The sequence below is a fragment of the Arachis stenosperma genome, chromosome 2 (genome assembly GCF_014773155.1).
Source record: "Arachis stenosperma cultivar V10309 chromosome 2, arast.V10309.gnm1.PFL2, whole genome shotgun sequence".
Lineage (NCBI taxonomy): Eukaryota > Viridiplantae > Streptophyta > Magnoliopsida > Fabales > Fabaceae > Arachis > Arachis stenosperma.
The window spans coordinates 74,658,217-74,674,253 of record NC_080378.1 but is presented as its reverse complement, the minus strand read 5'-3'; the positions used below and the strand labels follow the sequence as shown (position 1 = coordinate 74,674,253).

The 16,037-nt window shown below is 39.2% G+C and overlaps 1 long non-coding RNA gene and 2 other non-coding genes across 4 annotated transcripts; 1 reads left to right on the top strand and 2 right to left on the bottom strand.

Moving 5' to 3' along the window:
* The first annotated feature begins 869 nt into the window (after nt 1-869).
* LOC130964530 (small nucleolar RNA R71) lies at nt 870-977 on the top strand. Its single transcript, XR_009080620.1, has one exon. It is a non-coding gene; the product is annotated as a small nucleolar RNA R71 (small nucleolar RNA).
* Nucleotides 978-4,349: 3,372 nt separating this feature from the next.
* On the bottom strand, nt 4,350-5,392 carry LOC130957411 (uncharacterized). 2 transcript variants are annotated; one of them, XR_009077246.1, is made up of 3 exons: nt 5,278-5,392; nt 4,943-5,011; nt 4,350-4,410 (listed from the first exon to the last, which is right to left on the bottom strand). It is a non-coding gene; the product is annotated as an uncharacterized LOC130957411 (long non-coding RNA). The 2 variants fall into 2 exon arrangements; XR_009077245.1 differs by having other exon boundaries at nt 4,943-5,006.
* Nucleotides 5,393-8,325: 2,933 nt separating this feature from the next.
* On the bottom strand, nt 8,326-8,433 carry LOC130964870 (small nucleolar RNA R71). Its single transcript, XR_009080937.1, has one exon. It is a non-coding gene; the product is annotated as a small nucleolar RNA R71 (small nucleolar RNA).
* Between the last annotated feature and the right edge of the window lie 7,604 nt (nt 8,434-16,037).

Here is a 16,037-nt window from a genome sequence, read left to right as displayed (position 1 = left end):
TCAGATTCCCATGGTTCCTCATTAGGGAACTCATTGGAGGCCAGTGGACGTCCATTGAGGTCTTCCTCAGTGGCGCTCACTGCCTCTTCATCCTCTCCAAGTTCGGCCATGTTGATGGCCTTTCATTCTCCTTTTAGATTCTCTTCTGTATTGCTTGGAAGAGTACTAGGAGGGAGTTCAGTAATTTTCTTGCTCAGCTGTCCCACTTGTGCCTCCAAATTCCTAATTGAGGACCTTGTTTCAGTCATGAAACTTTGAGTGGTTTTGATTAGATCAGAGACCATGGTTGCTAAGTCAGAGTGGCTCTGCTTAGAATTCTCTGTCTGTTGCTGAGAAGATGATGGAAAAGGCTTGCCATTGCTAAACCTGTTTCTTCCACCATTATTATTGTTGAAACCTTGTTGAGGTCTCTGCCTATCCTTCCATGAGAGATTTGGATGATTTCTCCATGAAGAATTATAGGTGTTTCCGTAGGGTTCTCCCATGTAATTCACCTCTTCCATTGAAGGGTTCTCAGGATCATAAGCTTCTTCTTCAGATGAAGTGTCCTTAGTACTACTTGGTGCATTTTGCATTCCAGACAGACTTTGAGAAATCAAATTGACTTGCTGAGTCAATATCTTGTTCTGAGCCAATATGGCATTCAGAGTATCAATCTCAAGAACTCCTTTCTTCTGATTTGTCCCATTGTTCACAGGATTCCTTTCAGAAGTGTACATGAATTGGTTATTTGCAACCATTTCAATTAGTTCTTGAGCTTCTGTAGGCGTCTTCTTCAGAAGAAAAGATCCTCCAGCAGAGCTATCCAATGACATCTTGGATAGTTCAGAGAGACCATCATAGAAAATACCTATGATGCTCCATTCAGAAAGCATATCAGAGGGACACTTTCTGATCAATTGTTTGTATCTTTCCCAAGCTTCATAGAGGGATTCACCTTCCTTCTGTCTGAAGGTTTGGACTTCCACTTTAAGCTTACTCAGTTTTTGAGGTGGAAAGAACTTTGCCAAGAAGGCATTGACTAGCTTTTCCCAAGAGTTCAGGCTTTCTTTAGGTTGTGAATCCAACCATATCCTAGCTCTGTCTCTTACAGCAAAAGGGAATAGCATAAGTCTGTAGACCTCAGGGTCAACCCCATTAGTCTTGACAGTGTCACAGATTTGCAAGAACTCAGCTAAAAACTGATAAGGATCTTCCAAGGGAAGTCCATAGAACTTGCAATTATGTTGCATTAGAGAAACTAATTGAGGCTTAAGCTCAAAGTTGTTTGCTCCAATGGCAGGGATAGAGATGCTTCTCCCATAGAAGTCGGGAGTAGGTGCAGTAAAGTCACCCAGCACCTTCCTTGCATTGTTGGCATTGTTGTTGTTTTCGGCTGCCATGTCTTCTTCTTGTTTGAAGATTTCTGTTAGGTCCTCTGAGAGTTGTGCCTTAGCTTCTCTTAGCTTTCGCTTCAAGGTCCTTTCAGGTTCAGGATCAGCCTCAACAAGAATGCTTTTGTCTTTGCTCCTGCTCATAAGAAAGAGAAGAGAACAAGAAAATATGGAATCCTCTATGTCACAGTATAGAGATTCCTTGAGGTGTCAGAGGAAAAGAAAAATAGAAGGAAGAAGTAGAAGAATTCGAACTTATCAAGAGAGATGGGGTTCGAATTGTTCATTGAAGAATAGTGTTAGTCCATAAATAGAAGGATGTGAGAAGAGGGGAAGAAATTTTCGAAAATTAATTAAAAGATTTAAAAACATTTTGAAAAATACTAATTGATTTTCGAAAACTAAGAGTGGAAAAGAAATCAAGTGATTTTTGAAAAAGATTTTGAAATTAGAAATCAAAAAGATATGATTGAAAATTATTTTAAAAAAAATGTGATTAAAAAGATATGATTGAAAAGTTATGGTTTTAAAAAGATATGATTGAAAAGATATGATTTGAAAAACAATTTAAAAGATTTGATTTAAAAATTAATGACTTGGCTAACAAGAAAAGATATGATTCAAACATTAAACCTTTCTCAACAGAAAAGGCAACATACTTGAAATGTTGAATCAAATCATTAATTGATAGCAAGTATCTTTGAAAAAGGAAAGAAATTGATTTTGAAAAAGATTTGATTGAAAAGATATGATTTGAAAAAGATTTGATTTTGAAAACTTGAAAAAAATTTGAATTAAAAACAAAATCTTCCCTCTTGTGCCATCCTGGCGTTAAACGCCCAGAATGGTGCACATTCTGGCGTTTAACGCCCAAAGCACTACCCTTTTGGGCGTTAAACGCCCAGCCAGGCACTGATGAGCGGATAATTTGTACGCTTTTTGGCATTGTTTTTAGTATATTTTTAGTATACTTGGCTTAGTTTTTAGTATATTTTTATTAGTTTTTAGTTAAAATTCACTTTTCTGGACTTTACTATGAGTTTTTGTGTTTTTCTGTGTTTTCAGGTATTTTCTGGCTGAAATTGAGGGACCTGAGCAAAAATCTGATTCAGAGACTGAAAAGGACTGCAGATGCTGTTGGATTCTGACCTCCCTGCACTCGAAGTGGATTTTCTGAAGCTACAGAAGCCCAATTGGCGCGCTCTCAACGGCGCTGGAAAGTAGACATCCTGGGCTTTCCAGCAATATATAATAGTCTATACTTTGCCCAATATTTGATGGCCCAAACCGGCGTTCAAAGTCACCTTCAGAAATCCCAGCGTTAAACGCCGAAACTGGCACCAAAATGGGAGTTAAACGCCCAAACTGGCATAAAAGCTGGCGTTTAACTCCAAGAAGAGTCTCTACACGAAAAATGCTTCATTGCTCAGCCCAAGCACACACCAAGTGGGCCCGGAAGTGGATTTTTATGTCATTTACTCATCTTTGTAAACCTGAGGCTACTAGTTTTCTATAAGTAGGACCTTTTACTATTGTATTTTCATCTTCTGATCTTTGGAATCTGTTGTTCTTTAGATCTTTTGATCACTTTGGGAGGCTGGCCTCACGGCCATGCCTAGACCTTGTTCTTATGTATTTTCAACGGTGGAGTTTCTACACACCATAGATTAAGGTGTGGAGCTCTGCTGTACCTCGAGTATTAATGCAATTACTATTGTTCTTCTATTCAATTCCGCTTGTTCTTTGTCCAAGATATTCATTTGCATCCAAGAACATGATGAATGTGATGATTATGTGACACTCATCATCATTCTCACCTATGAACAAGTGACTGACAACCACTCTGTTCTACAAGCAAACAAGGCTCTAATGTTTATCTCTTGGATTCTTTAACCGGAATCTTCGTGGTATAGGCAAGAACTGATGGCGGCATTCAAGAGAATCCGGAAGGTCTAACCTTGTCTGTGGTATTCTGAGTAGGATTCAATGATTGAATGACTGTGACGTGCTTCAAACTCCTGAGGGCGGGGCGTTAGTGACAGACGCAAAAGAATCACTGGATTCTATTCCGGCCTGATCGAGAACCGACAGATGGATAGCCGTGCCGTGACAGGGTGCGTTGAACATTTCCACTGAGAGGATGGGAGGTAGCCACTGACAACGGTGAAACCCTTGCATAAGCTTGCCATGGAAAGGAGTAAGAAGGATTGGATGAAGACAGTAGGAAATAGGGGTGTTCGCGGTGCGGTTTGGTTCGGTTTTTTAATGAAAAGTCATCCGATCCAATGTTATATTAATAGTGCGGTTCGGTTTGGTTCGGTTTTTTTATCAAATCCATCCGAACCAAACCAAACCAATTAAATTCGGTTTGGTTCGGTTCGGTTTGTTCGGTTTTTAAATTGTTTTGAAAACCTTTCCTATTCTAATCATCAAATCATATCTAGGGTACTAATATAATTAACAATTTTGCAAAATCAGTAGATGCAGATGGAACAATGATCAACTTATAAATCACTAACAAATTTTGTTACAAAAATAGCAGAAGCATATAGAACAATAATCAACCTGAACTGAATCAAGAAATTCAAGAAATACAACCAAATTAATTCCAAAAATTTTGCAAAAATGGTGCACCAATTCCAAACTGAATCAAGAAATAGAACCAAACTAAGTAAAAAATACAACCAAACTAATTCCAAAAATATTCATGTGGTGCACCAATTCCACAAATTCTTCCTTTCACCTAAGGTGGACATATCCGCCTGCAGCATAAGTAAACCCAAGAATTACATAAAATGGTTTCAAACAGATTATATGCAACAGAGGTTATGAAAAAGTATAAAATAAATGGTCGGAATCATATAATGGTGAATCTTTTACACCTTCTCATCAATCTTAGGCCATCCTTGTTCAATTTCAGGAGCTTCTCATCAATCATATAATGGTGAACAGCTTCTTGAAAGTCAGCTTCGTGCACAGCTTCCAAAGTCTTCCTCTAAACTAAAAAGTTCAGAATCAACCCTAAACCAGAATTTCCCTAAATCAAAACAACAGAAAAATTTCAAAATTAAAAAACTAAATCAGAATCAACAACTCAACCATAGAATCAAGAAAAAGCCAACCTAACTCAATAGTACAAAATCAAGAGCAGAAACACAACAATAAATAAAATAAAAATAAAACAACAAATAAAATGAACAATGATCAGTGAACCAGCAATTAGAACAATGAATCAATAACAAGTAAAGCAATAAAACAATAGAACAAGATGGATGGATGTTCCATTGTGCTCAATAACTGTCTAATCTATATCAACTACTTATTTGTTCTTATAATTATGCATCATGAGTTTGGATCAAAGAACACCTAAACCACAGGATTGTTATGTTGATGACAATAACTTTTCTTTGTTCTTGTTCACCATAAACAACTACCGTATGTTGGCTCTCTACCCTTTTTTTTATGTTGAACCTTTAAATTCCTTTTCTAGTTAATAGAAGAATCTAACAATGATGAAGTTAGTTCAAAGACTGAAGAGCGGTATGATAAATATTTAAATAATTACATACCTAACTTGGAGGCAACCACCCAAAACAAGGAAGAGCTTTCTATGTTAATTGTGAAGGACATCCTCTGAGCTTGATGAACATTGAACCATGAACAGTGAACAACATAACAACAATCAGAAGCAATTTCAGGAAATCAACAACAAGTAAATTAAACCATGAACAACAATCAGAGGCAATTTCAGTAAATCAACAACAAATAAATTAAACCATGAACAAAAATCAGCAACAAATATATACTGAAACGGAAATTGAACAACAATATACAAAAATCAACAACAAAGTAAACCAAGAACAAAAATCAGCAACAAATATACACTGAAACAGAAATTGAATACCTGAATTGGAGGCTCCATATCTGACTTGACTCGGTGGCTTGGTGGCGGGTGCTGTCCGCGTCTCCGCGACGCCAGAAACGATGATGTGGGTGGCTGGGTGGTGCTGTCTCTGCGAGGCCAGAAACAATGCTATGGGTGGCGGCGGGGTGGTGCTGGCTCCGCGACGATGGGGTTGGCTGGTGCTGTCCGCGAGGAGGTGCTGAGACGAAGGGTTCGGCGGCGCTGTGTGAAAGACTGGAAGGGTTCGGCGGCGCTGGGAGGTGGTGAGAGGAAGGGGTTCGTCGGCGCAGGGAGATGGTGGGAGGAAGGGGTTCACGCAGGTTGGGAGTGGGAGGTGCTGGCTGTTGCGAGAGTGGGAGTGGGTTGCGAGAGTGGAGAGCGCAGAGTGAATGTGAGGGTTGGCGGCTAGGTTAGGTCATGTTGTGGGGGGTGGGGGGGTGAGGGTTGGTTTTGTGAGTTTTTTTAACCGGTTCGGTTCGGTTCGGTTAGGGTTTTCATTGTCAAAACCGAAAACCGAACTGAACCGCAATAAAAACAGCAAAACACAATTTTTTCGGTTTTTTCGGTTTTCGATTTATTCGGTTTTCGGTTTTTTCGATTCGGTCGATCGGTTTTGTTCGGTCCGGATCGGTTTTGAACACCCCTAGTAGGAAAGCAGAGAGACGGAAGGGAAGGCACCTTCATACGCTTATCTGAAGTTCCTACCAATGAATTACATAAGTATCTCTATCTTTATCTTTATGTTTTATTCGTATATCACTATACCCATTTGAGTCTGCCTGACTAAGATTTACAAGGTGACCATAGCTTGCTTCATACCAACAATCTCCGTGGGATCGACCCTTACTCGCGTAAGGTTTATTACTTGGACGACCCAATGCACTTGCTGGTTAGTTGTGCGAAGTTGTGTTTATGCCATGGTATTGAACACCAAGTTTTTGGATTCATTACCGGGGATTATTTGAGTTGTGAAAAGTATTGATCACAATTTCGTGCACCAAATTTTTGGCGCCGTTGCCGGGGATTGTTCGAGTATGGACAACTGACGGTTCATCTTGTTGCTTAGATTAGGTATTTTTCTTCAGAGTTCTTAAGAATGAATTCTAGTGTTTCAAGGTGATGTTCTTATCATCACCAAAGCTGATTGATCTTCATCAATTTAGCTCTTGAATGCAATGTCCTGCTGAAGCTTGGCTGGCCATGTCTAATTCCTTTAGACTGAAGCTTTAGACTAACATTGCATGATTCCTGGAATTCTCATTAAGAATTTTGATATCTTTTCCCACTCAATTTTCAAAAAAAAAAAACACAAAAAAATTACAAAATCATAAAATCCAAAAATTTCTTGTTTGAGTATAGTGTCTCATTTTAAGTTTGGTGTCAATTGCATGCATTCATTCATGTGTCTTAAGGATCTTCAAGATGTTATTGATGATTTCTTACTCTAATCTTTAAATTCTCTTGACTTGAGTGTTTTGTGTGTCTCATATGCATTCTCATTAGTGTCAGTAGTATACAAACTGCTAAGTTTGGTGTCTTGCATGCATTGTTATTTGATTTTAGTTGCATTTTGATTATAAAAAAAATCCAAAAATATTTTTTAATTTGTGTCTTCTCAAGTCAATAATACAGAGAATTGAAGATTCAGAACATACAGCAGAGGAATTGCACAGAAAAAGCTGGGCGTTCAAAACGCCCAGTGAAGAAGGACAGACTGGCATTTAAACGCCAGCCAGGGTACCTGGTTGGGCGTTTAACGCCCAAAAGGGTATAGTTTTGGGCGTTAAACGCCAGAATGTGCACCATTCTAGGCGTTTAACGCCAGGATGGCACAAGGGGGAGGATTTTGTTTTCAAATCAATTTTTTTTTCAAGTTTTCAAAATTTTTCAAAATCAAATCTTTTTCAAATCATATCTTTTCAATCAAATGTTTTCAAAATCAATTTCTTTCCTTTTTCAAAGATACTTGCTAACAATTAATGATTTGATTGAACATTTCAAGTATGTTGCCTTTTCTGTTGAGAAAGGTTTAATGTTTGAATCATATCTTTTCTTGATAGCCAAGTTATTAATTTTTAAAATCAAATCTTTTTAAAATTGTTTTCAAATCATATTTTCTCAATCACATTTTTTTAAAAACCAATCATATCTTCTTAACCACATCTTTTTCAAAATAGTTTTCAATCAAATCTTTTTGACTTCTAATTTCAAAATCTTTTTCAAAAATCACTTGATTTCTTTCCCACTCTTATTTTCGAAAATTAATTAGTGTTTTTCAAAATGTTTTCAAATTCTTTAACTTAATTTTCGAAAAAGCTCTTCCTCTCTTCTCACATCCTTCATTTATGGAGTACCACTCCTCCTCAATGCACAATTCGAACTCTATCTGATTAAGTTCGAATCCTTCTACCTCTTTCTTCTATTATTCTGTTCCTCTGACACCTCAAGGAATCTCTATACTGTGACATAGAGGATTCCACATTTTCTTGTTCTCTTCTCTTTCATATGAGCAGGAACAAAGACAAAGGCATTCTTGTTGAAGCTGACCCTAAACCTGAAAGGACCTTGAAGCGAAAGCTAAGAGAAGCTAAGGCACAACTCTCTGTAGAGGACCTAACAGAAATCTTTAAACAAGAAGAACCCATGGCAGCCAAAAACAACAACAATGCCAACAATGCAAGGAAGGTGCTGGGTGACTTTACTGCACCTACTCCCGACTTCTATGGGAGAAGCATCTCTATCCCTGCCATTGGAGCAAACAACTTTGAGCTTAAGCCTCAATTAGTTTCTCTAATACAACAGAATTGCAAGTTCCATGGACTTCCATTGGAAGATCCTCATCAGTTTTTGGCTGAGTTCTTGCAAATCTGTGACACTGTCAAGACTAATGGGGTTGACCCTGAAGTCTACAGACTTATGCTATTCCCTTTTGCTGTAAGAGACAGAGCTAGGACATGGTTGGACTCACAACCTAAAGAAAGCCTGGACTCATGGGAAAAGCTAGTCAATGCCTTCTTGGCAAAGTTCTTTCCACCTCAAAAATTGAGTAAGCTTAGAGTGGAAGTCCAAACCTTCAGACAGAAGGATGGAGAATCCCTCTATGAAGCTTGGGAAAGATACAAACAATTGATCAGAAAATGTCCTTCTGACATGCTTTCTGAATGGAGCATCATAGGTATTTTCTATGATGGTCTCTCTGAACTATCCAAGATGTCTTTGGATAGCTCTGCTAGAGGATCTCTTCATCTGAAGAAGACGCCTGCAGAAGCTCAAGAGCTAATTGAAATGGTTGCAAATAACCAATTCATGTACACTTCTGAAAGGAATCCTGTGAACAATGGGACAAATCAGAAGAAAGGCGTTCTTGAGATTGATACTCTGAATGCCATTCTGGCTCAGAACAAGATATTGGCTCAACAAGTCAATTTGATTTCTCAAAGTCTATCTGGAATGCAAAATGCACCAAGCAGTACTAAGGATGCTTCATCTAAAGAAGAAGCCTATGATCCTGAGAACCCTTCAATGGAAGAGGTGAATTACCTAGGAAAACCCTATGGAAACACCTATAATTCTTCATGGAGAAATCACCCAAATTTCTCATGGAAGGATCAACAGAGACCTCAACAAGGTTTCAACAACAATAATGGTGGAAGAAACAGGTTTAGCAATGGCAAGCCTTTTCCATCATCTTCTCAGCAACAGACAGAGAATTCTAAGCAGAACCCCTCTGACTTAGCAACCATGGTCTCTGATCTAATCAAAACCACTCAAAGTTTCATGACTGAAACAAGGTCCTCCATTAGAAATTTGGAGGCACAAGTGGGACAGCTGAGCAAGAAAGTTACTGAACTCCCTCCTAGTACTCTCCCAAGCAATACAGAAGAAAATCCAAAAGGAGAGTGCAAAGGCCATCAACATGGCCGAATTTGGAGAGGAAGGAGAGGAAGTGAACGCCACTGAGGAAGACCTCAATGGGCGTGCACTAACCTCCAATGAGTTACCTAATGAGGAACCATGGGAATCTGAGGCTCAAAATGAGACCATAGAGATTCTATTGGACTTACTTCTACCTTTCATGAGCTCTGATGAGTATTCTTCCTCTGAAGAGGATGAGTATGTCACTGAAGAGCAAGTTGCTAAATACCTTGGAGCAATCATGAAGCTAAATGACAAGTTATTTGGAAATGAGACTTGGGAGAATGAACCTCCTTTGCTCACCAAAGAACTGGATGACTTGTCTAGGCAGAAATTACCTCAAAAGAGACAAGATCCTGGGAAGTTTTCAATACCTTGTACCATAGGCACCATGACCTTCAAGAAGGCTCTGTGTGACTTAGGGTCAAGTGTAAACCTCATGCCTCTCTCTGTAATGGAGAAACTAGGGATCTTTGAGGTGCAAGCTGCAAGAATCTCACTAGAGATGGCAGACAATTCAAGAAAACAAGCTCATGGACTTGTAGAGGATGTTTTGGTGAAAATTGAAAACCATTACATCCCTGCTGATTTCATAGTCCTAGAGACTGGGAAGTGCATAGATGAAACCATCATCCTTGGCAGACCCTTCCTAGCCACAGCAAAGGCTGTGATTGATGTTGATAGAGGCGAACTGATCATTCAAGTGAATGAAGAATCCTTTGTGTTTAAGGCTCAAGGATATCCCTCTATCACCATGGAGAGGAAGCATGAAGAGCTTCTCTCAAATCAGAGTCAAACAGAGCCCCCACAGTCAAACTCTAAGTTTGGTGTTGGGAGGCCACAACCAAACTCTAAGTTTGGTGTTGAACCCACACATTCAAACTCTAAGTTTGGTGTTGGGCGGTTCCCACATTACTCTGATCATTTGTGAGGCTCCATGAGAGCCATCTGTCAAGCTACTGACATTAAAGAAGCGCTTGTTGGGAGGCAACCCAATGTTATATTTTATCTATTTTCTTTTGTTATTTTATGTTTTTTGTAGGTTGATGATCATGAGAAGTCACAAAATCAATTGAAAAAGCAAAAACAGAATGAAAAACAGGAAGAAAGAGCCGCCATCACTAAGGTGGACCCGTTCTTTAATCTCCTTGTTCTTTATTTCCCTGTTTTTCGAAAATTAATGCTTATGTTTGTCCATGTTTGTGTCTTATGATCATTAGTGTCTTAGTGTCTATGCCTTAAAGTTATGAATTTCCTATGAATCCATCACCTTTCTTAAATAAACAATGTTCTTAATTGAAAAAGAAAAAGAATTGCATGAATTGTGAATTTTATAACAGTTTAATTATTTTGATGTGGTGGCAACACTTTTGTTTTCTGAATGTATGCTTAAACAGTGCATATGTCTTTTGAATTTGTGATTCATGAATGTTGGCTCTTGAAAGAATGATGAAAAAGGAGACATGTTACTGAGGATCTGAAAAATCATCAAAATGATTCTTGAAGCAAGAAAAAGCAGTGAATACAAAAAAAAAAGAGAAAAAAAGGAGACGAAAAAAAAGAAAAAAAAAGAGAAAGAAAAAGAAAAGAAAAAGAAAGAAATAAAGTTGTGATCCAAGGCAAAAAGAGTGTGCTTAAGAACCCTGGACACCTCTAATTGGGGACTCTAGCAAAGCTGAGTCACAATCTGAAAAGGTTCACCCAATTATGTGTCTGTGGCATGTATGTATCCGGTGGTAATACTAGAAGACAGAGTGCTTTGGGCCACGGCCAAGACTCAATAAGTAGCTGTGTTCAAGAATCATCATACTTAACTAGGAGAATCAATAACACTATCTGGATTCTGAGTTCCTAAAGAAGCCAATCATTCTGAGTTTCAAAGGATAGAGTGAGATGCCAAAACTGTTCAGAGGCAAAAAGCTAAAAGCCCCGCTCATCTAATTAATACTGATCTTCATAGATGTTTTTGGAATTCATTTCATATTCTCTTCTTTTTATCTTATTTGATTTTCAGTTGCTTGAGGACAAGCAACAATTTAAGTTTGGTGTTGTGATGAGCGGATAATTTGTACGCTTTTTGGCATTGTTTTTAGTATGTTTTTAGTATACTTGGCTTAGTTTTTAGTATATTTTTATTAGTTTTTAGTTAAAATTCACTTTTCTGGACTTTACTATGAGTTTGTGTGTTTTTCTGTGATTTCAGGTATTTTCTGGCTGAAATTGAGGGACCTGAGCAAAAATCTGATTCAGAGACTGAAAAGGACTGCAGATGCTGTTGGATTCTGACCTCCCTGCACTCGAAGTGGATTTTCTGGAGCTACAGAAGCCCAATTGGCGCGCTCTCAACGGCTTTGGAAAGTAGACATCCTGGGCTTTCCAGCAATATATAATAGTCCATACTTTGCCTAAGATTTGATGGCCCAACCCGGCGTTCAAAGTCACCTTCAGAAATCCCAGCGTTAAACGCCGGAACTGGCACCAAAATGGGAGTTAAACGCCCAAACTGGCATAAAAGCTGGCGTTTAACTCCAAGAAGAGTCTCTACACAAAAAATGCTTCATTGCTCAGCCCAAGCACACACCTAGTGGGCCCGGAAGTGGATTTTTATGTCATTTACTCATCTTTGTAACCCTGAGGCTACTAGTTTTCTATAAGTAGGACCTTTTACTATTGTATTTTCATCTTCTGATCTTTGGAATCTGTTGTTCTTTAGATCTTTTGATCACTTTGGGAGGCTGGCCTCACGGCCATGCCTAGACCTTGTTCTTATGTATTTTCAACGGTGGAGTTTCTACACACCATAGATTAAGGTGTGGAGCTCTGCTGTACCTCGAGTATTAATGCAATTACTATTGTTCTTCTATTCAATTCCGCTTGTTCTTTGTCCAAGATATTCATTTGCATCCAAGAATATGATGAATGTGATGATTATGTGACACTCATCATCATTCTCACCTATGAACAAGTGACTGACAATGGTGCGCAAAATTGTGAACAATACTTTTCACAACTCTCATAATCCCCGGTCATGAACTCCAAAAAAACTTGGTTGTTCAATTCCATGGCATTACACAACTTCGCACAACTAACCAGCAAGTGCACTGGGTCGTCCAAGTAATACCTTACGTGAGTAAGGGTCGATCCCACGGAGATTGTTAGTATGAAGCAAGCTATGGTCACCTTGTAAATCTCAGTCAGGCAGACTCAAATGGGTATAGTGATAAACGAAAATAACATAAAAGATAAAGATAGAGATACTTATGTAATTCATTGGTAGGAACTTCAGATAAGCGCATGAAGATGCCTTCCCTTCCGTCTCTCTGCTTTCCTACTGTCTTCATCCAATCCTTCTTACTCCTTTCCATGGCAAGCTTATGCAAGGGTTTCACCGTTGTCAGTGGCTACCTCCCATCCTCTCATTGGAAATGTTCAACACACCCTGTCACGGCACGGCTATCCATCTGTCGGTTCTCAATCAGGCCGGAATAGAATCCAGTGATTCTTTTGCGTCTGTCACTAACGCCCCGCCTTCAGGAGTTTGAAGCACGTCACAGTCATTCAATCATTGAATCCTACTCAGAATACCACAGACAAGGTTAGACCTTCCGGATTCTCTTGAATGCCACCATCAGTTCTCGCCTATACCACGAAGACTCTGATCTCACGGAATGGCTGGCTCGTTTGTCAGGCGAGCACTCGGTTGTCAGGCGATCAACCATGCATCGTGTTATCAGGAATCCAAGAGATATTCACTAGAGCTTTGATTGCTTGTAGAACAAGAGTGGTTGTCAGTCACCTTGTTCATGAGTGAGAATGATGATGAGTGTCACGGATCATCACATTCATCAAGTTGAAGAACAAGTGATATCTTGGACAAAGAACAAGCGGAATTGAATAGAAGAACAATAGTAATTGCATTAATACTCGAGGTACAGCAGAGCTCCACACCTTAATCTATGGTGTGTAGAAACTCCACCGTTGAATATACATAAGCATAAGGTCTAGGCATGGCCGAATGGCCAGCCTCCCAATGATCTAAGATAGCATAGAACGAAGATAGCTACCAAAGTCTGCAGATACAATAGTAAAAGGTCCTACTTATAGATAACTAGTAGCCTAAGGTGTACAAAGATGAGTAAATGACATAAAAATCCACTTCCGGGCCCACTTGGTGTGTGCTTGGACTGAGCAATGAAGCAATTTCGTGTAGAGACTCTTCTTGGAGTTAAACGCCAGCTTTTATGCCAGTTTGGGCGTTTAACTCCCATTTTGGTGCCAGTTCCGGCGTTTAACGCTGGGATTTCTGAAGGTGACTTTGAACGCCGGGTTGGGCCATCAAATCTTAGGCAAAGTATGGACTATTATATATTGCTGGAAAGCCCAGGATGTCTACTTTCCAAAGCCGTTGAGAGCGCGCCAATTGGGCTTCTGTAGCTCCAGAAAATCCACTTCGAGTGCAGGGAGGTCAGAATCCAACAGCATCTGCAGTCCTTTTCAGTCTCTGAATCAGATTTTTGCTCAGGTCCCTCAATTTCAGCCAGAAAATACCTGAAATCACAGAAAAACACACAAACTCATAGTAAAGTCCAGAAAAGTGAATTTTAACTAAAAACTAATAAAAATATACTAAAAACTAAGCCAAGTATACTAAAAACATACTAAAAACAATGCCAAAAAGCGTACAAATTATCCGCTCATCACAACACCAAACTTAAATTGTTGCTTGTCCTCAAGCAACTGAAAATCAAATAAGATAAAAAGAAGAGAATATGAAATGAATTCCAAAAACATCTATGAAGATCAGTATTAATTAGATGAGCGGGGCTTTTAGCTTTTTGCCTCTGAACAGTTTTGGCATCTCACTCTATCCTTTGAAACTCAGAATGATTGGCTTCTTTAGGAACTCAGAATCCAGATAGTGTTATTGATTCTCCTAGTTAAGTATGATGATTCTTGAACACAGCTACTTTATGAGTCTTGGCCGTGGCCCAAAGCACTCTGTCTTCCAGTATTACCACCAGATACATACATGCCACAGACACATAATTGGGTGAACCTTTTCAGATTGTGACTCAGCTTTGCTAGAGTCCCCAATTAGAGGTGTCCAGGGTTCTTAAGCACACTCTTTTTTTGCCTTGGATCACAACTTTATTCTTTCTTTTTCTCTTCTATTTTTTTTTCGGTTTTCTTCTTTCTCTTTTTTTTTTTCGCTTGCTTTCTTTTCTTCTTTTTTTTTGTATTCACTGCTTTTTCTTGCTTCAAGAATCATTTTTAATGATTTTTCAGATCCTCAGTAACATGTCTCCTTTTTCATCATTCTTTCAAGAGCCAACCTTCATGAACCACAAATTCAAGATACATATGCACTGTTTAAGCATACATTCAGAGAACAAGAGTATTGCCACCACATCAAATTAATTAAACTATTATAAAATTCAGAATTCATGCAATTCTTTCCTTTTCAATTAAGCACGTTTTTATTCAAGAAAGGTGATGGATTCATAGGACATTCATAACTTTAAGGCATAGACACTAAGACACTAATGATCACAAGACACAAACATGAATAAACATAAGCATAAAATTCGAAAAACAGAAGAATAAAGAACAAGGAAATCAAAGAACGGGTCCACCTTAGTGATGGCGGCTCTTTCTTCCTCTTGAAGATCCTATGGAGTGCTTGAGCTCCTCAATGTCTCTTCCTTGTCTTTGTTGCTCCTCCCTCATGATTCTTTGGTCTTCTCTAATTTCATGAAGGATAATGGAGTGTTCTTGATGCTCCACCCTTAGTTGTCCCATGTTGGAACTCAGTTCTCCTAGGGAGGTGTTTAGTTGCTCCCAATAGTTTTGTGGAGGAAAGTGCATCCCTTGAGGAATCTCAGGGATCTCATGATGAGTGGGGTCTCTTGTATACTCCATCCTTTTCTTGGTAATGGGCTTGTCCTCATCAATAGGGGTATCTCCTTCTATGTCAACTCCAACTCATGAACTTCCACTTCTTCTCCAATCATGATGCTATGAATCATGATGGCCCGGTCTAGAGTAACTTCGGATCGGTTGCTAGTGGGAATGATTGAGCGTTGGATGAACTCCAACCATCCTCTAGCCATGGGTTTGAGGTCATGCCTTCTCAATTGAACCGGCTTGCCTCTTGAATCTCTCTTCCATTGTGCGCCCTCTTCACATATGACTGTGAGGACTTGGTCCAACCTTTGATCAAAGTTGACCCTTCTTGTGTAAGGATGTTCATCTCCTTGCATCATAGGCAAGTTGAATGCTAACCTTACATTTTCCGGACTAAAATCCAAGTATTTCCCCCGAACCATAGTAAGATAATTCTTTGGATTCGGGTTCATACTTTGATCATGGTTCTTTGTGATCCATGCATTGGCATAGAACTCTTGAACCATCAAGATTCCGACTTGTTGAATGGGGTTGGTAAGTACTTCCCAACCTCTTCTTCGAATCTCATGGCGGATCTCCGGATATTCACCCTTTTTGAGTGAAAAGGGGACCTCGGGGATCACCTTCTTCAAGGCCACAACTTCATAGAAGTGGTCTTGATGCACCCTTGAGATGAATCTCTCCATCTCCCATAACTCGGAGGTGGAAGCTTTTGCCTTCCCTTTCCTCTTTTTAGAGGTTTCTCCGGCCTTGGATGCCATAAATGGTTATGGAAAACGAAAAAGCAACGCTTTTACCACACCAAACTTAAAAGGTTTGCTCGTCCTCGAGCAAAAGAAGAAAGAAGAGAGTAGAAGAAGAAGAAATGAGGGAGAGGGGAATGGCTTTGTATTCGGCCAAAGAAGGGGAAAAGTGGTGTTTAGGTTGTGTGAAAATGAAGG